This window comes from Sciurus vulgaris (assembly GCF_902686455.1).
Source record: "Sciurus vulgaris genome assembly, chromosome: 9".
In the NCBI taxonomy this organism is placed as follows: Eukaryota; Metazoa; Chordata; class Mammalia; order Rodentia; family Sciuridae; genus Sciurus; species Sciurus vulgaris.
This window is the reverse complement of record NC_136469.1, coordinates 79,352,055-79,365,205: the sequence shown is the minus strand read 5'-3', so window position 1 is coordinate 79,365,205 and position 13,151 is coordinate 79,352,055.

Genomic DNA, 13,151 nt, shown 5'->3' with positions numbered 1-13,151 from the left:
AATTACCTATACTGTATCCCTCAGACTGTGATATGTTATTTCAATAATCATATAAATCTAAGAATTCCTTAATTTCTCCTCGTATTTTTTCAGTGATCCACTTATTTAAAAGTGTGTAGGGAGGATAGGGAGGAGAAGTGTAGAATTTCATTGGATTAGACAAAGGGGAATGAAGGGAAAGGGGGGAGGGGAATAGGAAAAACAGTAGAAGGAGTCAGAAGTAACTTTCCTATACTCATATATGAATACACAACTAGTGTAATTAAACATCATGTACAACCACAAGAATGGGATCCAAATTGGAATGTGTTGCACTCCATGTGTGCATCATATGTCAAAATATACACTACTGTCTAAAAACAAAAAATAATAAATAAATAAATAAATAAAAGTGTGTTGTTCAATTCCATGTGTTTGTATAGTGTCTTGAGTTTTCCTTCCTAATGATTTCTAATTTATATTCCATTAGCATTCAGTAAGGTGCAAGCAATTATTTCAAGTTGTTTACTTGTTTTGCTAATATTTGCCTTGTGGGTTAATATATGATATATTTGGAGAAAGTTCAACAAGCAGTTGGAAAAAAGTGTATTCAGCAATTATTGAATGAAATATTCTATAGATTTCTCACATCCATTTGATCTAAAGTATAGTTCAACTCTAATATCTTTGTTGATTAGAGATATAATAATGAGAATGGTATATTGAACCCACTATTATTATATTGGTGCCTATTTGTCCTTTACATTAAGGAATGTTTACTATATAAAGTTGGGTGCAGCAACAATAAGGGCATATTTATTTACAATTGTTATATTTTCTCATTGGATCGTTCTCTCTACCAATATGCAGTGACCTTCTTTGTCTCCTTTGATTAATTCTGTCTTGAACTCTGCTTTTTAAGATGTGAAAATAGTTACTCCTTATTGCTTTTGGATTACATATTTTCCATCCTCTCAATCTGTGAATGTCTTTGACAGTGAGGTGTATTTCTTGTAGACAACAGAGAATTAGGTCTTGTTTTTTAACTGAATCTTCCAGTCTGTCATTTAAATGGAGAAGTAAGACTATTTACATTCAGAGTCAATATAGATAGAGTCATATAAATAGATAGATCTATATAGACAGATAAATATACCTACCTGTCTTTTTGCTTTATTTTAGACTTTTGATTTATTCATCTCATTTGTTTATTTACTTTTCTAATGAGATTTATTCTTTCCCATGTTTTTTTCATCTTCTGTGTACAGGATTCCTTTAACTATTGTATGTAATTCTGGCTTAGTGCATATGAATTACTTTAGTTAATGTTTGTCTTGAAAGGTTTTATTTCTTCTTTTCTGAAGGACAACTTTGTTGTACATAATAATTTATGTTGGTATTTGTTTTCTTTCAGGGCTCAAAATATATCATTCTATACTATCCTGGCCTTTAGAATTTCTCTAAGATATTATCTGTTATCATGATGGATTTTCCTTAGTAACTGACTTGAAGTTTCTCTCATAGTTTTTAAAATCCCTTTTTGTTGTTCTGAATTGTATGCTTTTTAACAATAATTTATCATAGAGAATCTTTTCTAGTTCTGTCTATTTGGAGTTCTAAATGTCTGAAGTACTAGCATGTCCATCTCATTCCCAAAATTAGGGACATTTTCTGCTACTATTTCACTGAGTAAGTTTTCTATGCCATTACCCTGTATCTCCACTCTTTCCTCAAGACCTAGGAGTCTCAAATTTGAATTTGATCTTATAATGTCCCAGAGCACTTCTATGTCCTTTATATAGTTTCTTTCTTTTTTTTTTTTTTTTTTTCCTTTCTTTGCTACAGTCTGAGTTTTCTAGTTCACCCACTTTGTCTTTGAATTCTGATATTCTTTCTTTTGCTTGGCCTAGTCTATTAGTGAGGCTCTCCATTGAATGTTTTCATTTGGCTTCCTGAGTTTTTCCTTTCAAGATTCCTATTTGGTTCTTTTTCAGAATCTTTATTTGTTTACTGAAATATTCTTTTATACCTTATGCTATCTTCCTTAGTTCTTTTAATTCATTGGTCATTTTGACAATTTTTTAAAATTCTTTGGCATTTCCTCCACTTTGATATCTATGAATTCAGTTATTGGCAAGTTATGAGTTTTTAGAGTTACCTTATTAAAGACTTGTTTTCTCATGTTTCCTTGTGTCTTTGCCTTCTCCCTCCATCTTCTCTCTCAGAAAGTAGGCCCTTGCAGCCCGCTACCTGCTGTCTCTCAGGACTCTCTTGCCCTTTACTTTCAGAGCATGAGTCAGCTGCTGCTCCCTGTGCCCTCTAACTATAGCAGCACAGGTACCTCTAATTCTGTCTCCCAGAGCATCTCTTCCACTTGTACTAATTGTAAAGGAATCCCCCAAGTTTCTCTCATTGGGAAAAGGAATTCATAAAGCATAAAATTTCTTCTCCAAAATGTCTTTCCCCAGTTTCTTCTTTCAGCCTGGTGATGAATTCAGCAGGGTTACACAAGCTTCATGGCACTTAAGTATACCTTACATACTTTACAATGTGGAGAGTTATTGGTACCCATCTTATTATTCTAGGATTTTGGTGACTTGGTAGTAATTCTAAGACAATAAGAATATTATATTTAACATATTATATATATATATCATAAGTATGTTTGAATTTATATATAAAATATCTCGAGCAATATATATACACACAACCTCTGGAGGAAAGTATTTGGGGCTTATATGAGTTTTTTACTTTATAGTTTTCTATAGTGTATATTTTTATACTATGAATTTTTATTAAAAAAAAAAAAAAAAAAAGATGACTCTGGTACTCATTCAAGTTTGGGAACCACTGACTCAGGATCAAGGAATTTCCAAAAAGACATTCTTATCTTGTGCAAAGAAGTATTACAACTTGTAACACATCTTTATTTATATATATCTTACTGACTGCTTCACTGTTAAAGGGTAAGATATTAGATGTTGTTCACCGAAGCAAAAATAAGAAACTGAAAAACAGGAGCTAATAGAAGTGGTTACCAATAGTAGGTGGTCATGGCATAAAGGGGAATTGGAACACTGGGTATCAGTTATTTTATCTGGGAATTCGGACAATGTATCATATTGTAGGGTTTAAAAAAAAAAAAAAAGAAAGCCAAAATACAAGGGAAAAAAATTCCATGTAATTGACTTAGTAACACACACACACACACACACACACACACACGTATATATTTTTCTGAATTTCTTGTATCTTTGAATATTTCATGATTTGGAATTTCTAAAGAAAAGATAAAATAAAAACCACATGTGAAATAGTAGTTTAGGGAACATTTTCTGTGCAGTCAGAACAACAGCAGATCTATTCTACCCCTGTGACCCAGGCTGACATCAATCACTAGGCATGTCTTAATTTGTAAAAAGAAGAGAGTGGTAATTACATACTCCTTACAGAATCATGACATAACATGTGTTAAAGTAACTTGTAAAATATAACTGATGGAGGTATTAACTTTTTTCTTCTCAGCTCAAATTCTTTAAATTAGAGGACTATATTTTATTCTTTTTTTGTTTGTATGTTTATTTGGGTTTTTGGGGAGGTTGGGTTTTTTGTTTGGGTGCCAGGGATTGAATCCAGGGGCACTTAACCACTGAGTCACATCCCCAGACCTTTTTCTGTATGTTTTATTTTGAGACACTAAGTTGCTGAGGTTGGCCTTGAACTAGGAATCCACCTGCCTGAGCCTCCTGAGTTGCTGAGATTACAAGCATGCACCACCACGCTCGGTCTTTATTCTTTTTTGTATATGCTCCAACTTATGGCTCAGAACCTGGCTGTGAGACTCTTCATTTTCCAGACATATAAGGTTTTTCAAACTTGGCAGTACAAAAATAATCTTCACATGGGAAGGAGTGACTAGGCAGTGTGGCCATGACATTGGTTCTTCTGAGGCTCACCATCTTTATGGGAAAGGCTGACAGTCATGGCTTCTACCATTTCAACAGCCTCAAGGGACACTGCCCTTCCTTCAGCCACGTGGCTTTAGTGTGCATCCATGTCTTCTCTTATTGCATTTACACCAGTTGGTAACAAGTCAACCCATTAAACTAGGTATTAATATCTATAAATACCTAGAGATAGCATTATTAACTAAATGCTTGGAAATAGCAAAGAGAAGGAAAGACGTAAGAGGAGGAAGATGGGTGGGGTAGATAAAGAAACAGAAAAAATGAGACTAAATTTGACACATTATATAAAAGAAAGATACACTGGACCAAATCCTAGGTTTATAATATGGTTACAGTATCTCTTGGCAAGTCCCAGGTCCTTTCCCACCCAGCCATCACTCTCCCTCAGTGTGTCAGGTCCCCTGTTCTCACACACAATCAGGAGATGCCCTCTGAAGACATTCTAACCACTCAAGTGCATAGAAAAGAAGACACGCTCGTATGCACATGCTCACACACATATCCTGCTGTTTTTTAATACAAATTTAACATAATTTAAAGATTAGAAACATTTTTGGACTATTTATCAGATAGAGTAGGACTGGTATCTTATAAATTCAAAAAAACTAAAGGATGCTAGGCTTCAGAAAAACAAAATTATTCATTTGAATTTGGTATTTATGGCATAATTTGTACTAAACAATTTTTTTCAAAGCAATCAATGCATAGAGTTATTTGAATAGTTGCATTTTGTGATTTTCTGTGGTCTAAAAACATGTGCCCATTTTTCAGCTTGAGTAAAATTTAAATACAAGAGAGAAGGAAAAAGGCCTTAATTTTTTCCTGGGGTTCTATAAAGTTCAAATACTTTTTATAAGTTATAACAAAATTCAATTAAAGAAACTGTTTTTGTCCCCAGAGAGCAATTTTTCCTTCTCTATTTTCTTATTTAATTACCTAATATTTCAATAGAGGTGGTCCTGAAACTCAGGAAATGAAACAAGATAGAATAGATGCATAAAGGCTCTTGAGGTACAAATGACCTCGGGCACAGATCAAAAAACATTAGAGCCATTATTATTATAGGAGAACAAAAGAGGGGCTTAATAATCAAATTAGTGAAAAAGAAATAAACTTCCCATTGCCAAACAGATTTCGTATTATGAAATGAACCCACTTTCTAATATGGGTCTATAATGAATTATGTCCAATTATGTAATTTCAAAACTCTACCATAAAGAAACAGAGATCATTCAGAAAAAAAAAAAAAAAAAAAAAAAAAAAACAGAATTCAGTAGAGAGAAATATTCCCTCTTTACTCATTAAAAGAACTCAGTATGCATTACACCTTTTTTAAATTACAGCTTTAGTTATGCATACCAGTTGGGTTGTATTACAATTTGAATGGTGCAAATATTTAATCAGTCCAATGGCCACTCCTTAAGAATGTACCATTTTTTTTTCTTGGTACCAGGGATTGAACCCAATGGCACCTAAACACTGAGCCACATCCCCAGCCATTTTTATTTTTCATTTTAAAACAGGATATCACTAGGTTGCTTACAGCCTCCCTAAGTTGCTGAGGCTGGCTATGAATCTGCAATCCTCCTGCATCGGCCTCTCTTGAGCCCCTCATGCCTAGCAAAGTTCTATTTTTTATTCATTTTCAAGCAAGCTGTCCTGCTTCAGAATTCCTTGCCTGTTGAATAGATGTGGACAAAAATCCAGTGGCATACAAACAGTCTAAGATATTATATTATTACCTATTTATTTATGTTCTAAACATATCTAACAGGCACATATTATGTACCAGCCTCAATGGTATTAAAGATATCACCACCTCTATGCAAACTACTAAATAATAGGGGAAATGATTAAACAATCACTATAATGATATCAATATAATGATAATATAATGCAATAGATACAATAATTGAAGACTTACAATATTCTTTGAAGGCATAGGACAGAAGTAACTAAACATGTCCTAGGGGCTATGAGTGTGGAAGAGATTTCAAAGTGCTCTTGAAATGGATGTGATTCTTTCCCCGTCTCACGCCATTTTTTCTCTACTATTTATTTACTTATTTTGTTTTCATAACATTTTCATAACATTTAGTCTCATAACATTTTACCTCCATAGAGATATATATTATGGTTCTTGAGGATGTTTTTATTTGTTCTTTTTAGATATACATGACAGTAGAGTGTATTTTAGACATATAATACATAAATAGAGTATAACTTTCCATTCTTATGGTTGTACATGATATAGAGTTACACAGGTGTGTATTCATACATGAACACAGAAAAATTATGGCTGACTCATCCTACTGTCTTTCCTATTCTTTCCCACTCCCTTCCCTTCATTCCCCTTTGTCTAATCCAATGAACTTGTATTCTTTCCTCCCTCTCCCCTTTATTGTGTGTCAGCATCCATGTATCAGAACATTTGGGCTTTGGTTTGTTGGGATTGACTTATTTCACTTAGCATGATAGTCTCATTTCACTTAGCATAATAGTCTCATTTCACTTAGTATGATAGTCTCTAGTTCTATTCATTTACCAGCAAAGGCCTTAATTTATTCTTCTTTATGGTTGAGTAATATTCCATTGTGTGTGTTCATATATATATATATATATATATATATATATATATATATATTTCTTTATCCATTCATCCGTTGAAGGCTAGCTCAAGTGGTTCCATAGCTTAGCTATTGTGAATTGAACTGCTATAAACATTGACGTGGCCACATCACTATAATATGCTGATTTTAAGTCCTTTGGGAATAAACCAAGAAGTTGTACAGTTGGGTCAAAAGGAGTCCCGTTCCAAATTTTCTGAGGAATATCCATATTATTTTCCAGAGTGGTTGCACCAATTTGCAGACCCACCAGCAATGTATGAGTGTACATTTTCCCCCACAACCTCACCAACATTTACTGTTACTTGTATTCTTGATAATTACCATTCTGACTAGAGTGAGATGAAATCTCAATGTAGTTTTAATTTGCATTTCTCTAATTGCTAGAGGTATTAAACATTTTTTTAATATATTTGCTGACTGATCATATTTCTTCTGAGAAGTTCTTCTTCATTTATTGTTTGGATTACTTGTTTGTGGGGTGTTAAATTTTTTTAATTCATTGTATATCCTAGATATTGATAGTCTATCTGAGGTGCAGGTGGCACAGATTTTCTCTCCTATTCTGTAGTCTCTATCTTAATATTCTTGATTGTTTCATTTGCTGTGATGAAGCTTTTCAGTTTGATACCTTCCCATTTATTGATTCTTGATTTTACTTCTTGCACTTTAGAATCTTACTGAGGAATTTGTTTCCTAAGCCAACATGATGGAGATTTGGGCCTAATTTTTCTTCTATTAGGTGCAGGGTCTCTGGTCTAATTCCTAGATCCTTGATCCACTTTGAATTGAGTTTGTTCGGGGTGAGAGATAGGGATTCAATTTCATTCTCGTTCATATGGATTTCCAGTTTTCCTACCATTATTTGTTGAAAAGGCCATTTTTCCTCCTATGTATCTTATGGCACCTTTGTCTAGCATGAAATAACTATAATTGTGTGGGTTTGTCTCTATGTCTTCTATTCTGTACTATTGGTCTTCATGTCTGTTTTGGTGCCAATACCATGCAAGTTTTGTTAATATGGCTCTGTAGTATGACTTAAGTTCTGGTATTGTGATGCCTCCTACTTCACTTTTCTTGCTAAGGATTGCTTTGGCTATTTGGGTATTTTTTTAAAATGAATTTCATGACTTTTTTCTATTTCTATGAAGAATATCATTGGAATTTTAGTAGGAATTGCATTAAATCTGTATAGTGCTTTCAGTAATATTGCCATTTTGACAATATTAATTCTGTCTATGCAAGGACATGGGAGATATTTCCATCTTCTAAGATCTTCTTTAATTTCTTTCTTTAGTGTTCTATAGTTTTCCTTGCAGAGGTCTTTCACTTCTTTTGTTAGACTGACCCACAAGTACTTTATTTTTCCTGAGGCTATTGTGAATGGGATAGTTTTCCTAATTTCTCTTTCAGTTGATTCATCACTGATGTATAGGAATGATGTATAATTGACTTATGGGTGTTAATTTTACAACCCACTACTTTGCTGAATTCATTTATGATTTCTGGAAGTTTTTTGGTGGAGTTTTTTCAGTCATCTAAATATAGAATCATGTTGTCAGCAAATAGGGATGGTTTGAGTTCTTCTTTTCCTACTCATATCCCTTTAAATTCTTTCTTCTAATTGCTCTGGCTAGAGTTTTCAAGCACTATGTTAATAGAAACTTTTCCTCTACTTTTGTCTTTTCTCTGTGTCATATCTTTCTCCCCCCCCCCCCTTGGAGATTTTTGTCCTTTTCCATAGCTTTAAATGAGGTAAAATTGAAATACAGTAAAATGCACATATTTGAAGTATGCAATTTGATCAGTTTTGATATATATGTAACTAATGAAATCAATATTAAAAGCATTTCCACTACTTTTTTTTTATTTGAAATCATGCAGACTGTGTTTCCTACATGATTTATTTACATTAGAAGTCAATCACCTTAATATATATAGAACCCCACCCACATGTCAACTATTTCAAAATTAAATGGTGCACTTATAAATATCTCAGAAGTCAAGGAAAAAAGAACAAAAACAGTAAATAAAAAGTGCTTTGAACTAAGTGATGAAAAGTCTAAAATATCAGGATCTCTGGGATAAAACTTTACTCACATGAACATTTATAACTTAAAAGTATTTGTATCAGAAGGAAGCTAGAATAATGATCAAATTATTTTCAAATTATGTAGTAGGAAGGAAAAATAAGAGTAGGAGCAGAAATATGTGAAATAGAGAAGAAATAATAGAGTTAAAATTTGATAAAAAATAAATGTCTAATCGAGAATAAAGCAGGAACATAAAATTAATATCAATGAAAAGGGAGCTATCAAAAAAACCCTATAGATGCTAGAAATATACTGCGGTGATATTATAATTATATGCCAGGATATCTTTTTCTTGATTGCTCACTGTCAGGCACCTATCATCCGCCATTTGCCTGCCTCTCGCCTGTCCATTGACTGCCATTCACCTATCTATCACCCAACACACGAGGTTCACCTCCCAATCATAAGACAACAGTCAGCAAACTGATCGCCGACCACCAGTGGAGCACCAGCTGCCTGCTGTTGCTTGGAAGTTCACTGTTAGAGTACCTGCAGGTTTGAATACACGTGGCTGCTGCCATTTTGAGACAACAGCCAGGCCCCCTAGGACCCCTGGCCAGATTGACTGAGCCCCATCTCCAGGATCCCTCAGCACGACAGATCACTCCCTGCCTCTGGGGCCCTCACATCGACTGACTGCTCCCTGCTGCCAGGACCCCCAGACCAACAGACTGCGCCCTATCACCGGGACCCCAGACCAACTGATTGCAACCGGCCTCCAGGATCCCACAACCACACCAAACACACCCAAACTCCAGGACTCCTGCCTGACCAACACATCCCACCTCCAGGACCTCCTGCTGACCACGTCCACACCCTGAGCTGCAGTTCCCCATTTGCCAACACATTTCGAAGCCAGAGCAGCCATCTTGGATAATCCTGGAGGCCTAAGCTCCGATCTTTAGGTAGGGTAAAACCCATCCTGAGACGTCTGCTGGAGGCTTGAAGCTCATTGTCAGGAATAACATAGACCACAACACAATAATTCTGAGTGACTTTAATGCACCGCTGTCACCACTAGAGAGACCTTCCAAACAAAAACCATCCAAAGAAACCATAGAACTCAATAACACAATCAATAACCTAGACTTAATAGACATATATAGAATATTCCATCCATCAACAAGCAGATTCACTTTCTTTTCAGCAGCACATGGAACCTTCTCAAAAATAGACCATATGTTATGCCACAAAGCAGCCCTTAGGAAATGCAAAAAAAAAAAAAAAAAATAGATACTGCTTTGTGTTTTATCACATTATAATGGACTGAGAGTAGAAATCAATGACAAAATAAAAAAATGAAATTATTCCAACACCTGGAGACTAAATAATATGCTATTGAATGAAACATGGATAACAGAAAATATCAGGGAGGAGATAAAAAAATTCTTAAAGGTCAATGAGAATGACGATACAGCATATCAAAATCTCTGGGACACTATGAAAGCGGTACTAAGAGGAAAATTCATTGCATGGAGTGCATTCCAGAAAAGAATGAAAAGTCAACAACTAAATGACCTAACATTACAGCTCAAAGCCCTAACAAAAGAAGAACAGAATAACAGCAAAAGTAATAGAAGACAGGAAATAATTAAAATCAGAGCTGAAATCAATGAAATTGAAACAAAAGAAACAATTCAAAAAATTGACAAAACAAAAAGTTGGTTCTTTGAGAAAGTAAACAAAACAGACAAATCCTTAGCCACACTAACAAAGAGAAGGAGAGAGAAAACTCAAATTACTAAAATTCGTGATGAAAAAGGAAATATCACCTCAGACACCACAGAGATACAGAACATAATGAGAAGCTACTTTGAAAATCTGTATTCCAACAAAATAGAAACTACTGAAGACATTGACAAATTTCTAGAGACATATGCTCCTCCCAAACTGAACCAGGAGGACATACACAATTTAAACAGATCAATATCAAGCAATGAAACAGAAGAAGTCATTAAAAATCTACCATCCAAGAAAAGCCCAGGACCAGACGGATTCACAGCTGAGTTCTATAAGACCTTCAAAGAAGTACTCATTCCAATACTTCTCAAAGTATTCCAGGAAATAGAAAAGGAGGGTACCCTACCAAACTCATTCTATGAAGCTAATATTACCCTCATAACCAAACCAGGCAAAGACACCTTAAGGAAAGAAAATTTTAGACCAATATCCTTGATGAATATAGATGCAAAGATCCTTAACAAAATATTGGCAAACCATATCCAAAAACATATTAAGAAAATTGTGCACCACGATCAAGTGGGATTCATCCCTGGAATGCAAGGATGGCTCAACATTCATAAATCAATAAACATAATCCATCATGTCAATAGACTTAAGGATAAGAATCATGTGGTTATTTCAATTGATGCAGAAAAAGCATTCGACAAAATACAACACCCCTTTATACTCAAAACACTAGAAAAAATAGGGATAGTAGGAACATACCTGAACATTGTAAAGGCTATTTATACTAAGCCCATGGCCAACATCATTCTTAATGGAGAAAATCTGAAACCATTCCCTTTAAAAACAGGAACAAGACAGGGATGTCCTCTTTCACCACGTCTATTCAACATAGTCTTCGAAACTCTAGCCAGAGCAATTAGGAAGACTAAAGAATTTAAAGAGATACAAATAGGAAAAGAGGAACTTAAGCTGTCACTATTTGCTGATGACATGATTCTATATTTAGAGGATCCAAAAAACTCCTCCAGAAAACTTCTAGACCTCATCAATGAATTCAGCAAAATAGCAGGCTATAAAATCAACATGCCTAAATCTAAAGCATTCTTATACACAAGCAATGAAACAGCTGAAAGGGAAATGAGGAAAACAACTCCATTTGCAATAGCCTCAAAAAAAAAAAGTAAAATACTTGGAAATCAATCTAACCAAAGAGGTAAAAGATCTCTACAATGAAAACTTCAAAAATTGAAGAAAGAAATTGAGGAAGACCTTAGAAGATGGAAAGATCTTCCATGTTCTTGGATAGGCAGAATTAATATTGTCAAATGGCCATACTACCAAAAGTGCTATACAGATTCAATGCAATTCCAATTAAAATCCCAATGCTATCCCTGACAGAAATAGAGCAAGCAATCATAAAATTCATCTGGAAGAATAAGAAACCCAGAATAGGTAAAGCAATCCTTAGCAGGAAGAATGAAACACGGGGAATCACAATACTAGAACTTCAAATATACTACAAAGCAATAGTAACAAAAATGGCATGGTATTGGCACCAAAATAGACAAGAAGATCAATGGTACAGAATAGAGTACACGGATACAAACCCAAATAAATACTATTTTCTCATACTAGACAAAGGGGCCAAAAATATGCAATGGAGAAAAGATAGCCTCTTCAACAAATGATGCTAGGAAAACTGGAAATCCATATGCAACAGAATGAAAATAAACCCCTATCTCTCACCCTGCACAAAAATCAACTCAATGGATCAAGGACCTTGAAATCAGCCCAGAGACCCTGCATCTTATGGAAGAAAAAGTAGGTCCAAATCTTCAACTTGTTGGCTTAGGATCAGATTTCCTTAACAGGACTCCCATAGCACAAGAAATAAAAGCAAGAATCAATAACTGGGACAGATTCAAACTAAATAGCTTTCCCTCAGCAAAGGAAGCTATCAGCAATGTGAAGAGAGAGCCTACAGAGTAGGAGAATATCTTTGCCACTCATACTTCAGATAGAGCACTAATTTCCAGAATTTATAAAGAACTCAAAAAACTCTACATGAAGAATACAAATAACCCAATCAACAAATGGGCTAAGGATATGAACAAACACTACACATAAGAAGATCTACAAGCAATCAAAGAACATATGAAAAAATGTTCACCATCTTTAATCATAAGAGAAATGCAAATCAAAACTACACTAAGATTCCATTTCACCCCAATTAGAATGGCGATTATCAAGAATACAAGCAACAATAGGTGTTGGAGAGGATGTGGGGAAAAAGGTACACTCATACATTGCTGGTGGGGCTGCAAATTAGTGCAGCCACTCCTGAAAGCAGTGTGGAGATTCCTTAGAAAAGTTGGAATGGACCTACCATTTGACTCAGCTATCCCACTCCTCGGCCTATACCCAAAGGACTTAAACTCGGCATACTTCAGAAATACAGCCACATCAATGTTCATAGCTGTTCAATTCACAATAGGCAGACTGTAGAACCAACCTAGATGTCCTTCAATTGATAAATGGATAAAGAAACTGTGGTATATATATACAATGAAATATTACTCAGCTATAAAGAATAATAAAATTATGGCGTTTGCAGGTAAATGGATGAAATTGGAGAACATCATGCTAAGTGAAATAAGCCAATCTCAAAAATCCAAAGGACGAATGATCTCTCTGATAAGCGGATGATGACACATAATGGGGGATGGGAGGGGGGCAAGAATGGAGGAAGGAGGGACTGTATAGAGGGAAAAGAGGGGTGGGAGGGGTAGGGGGAA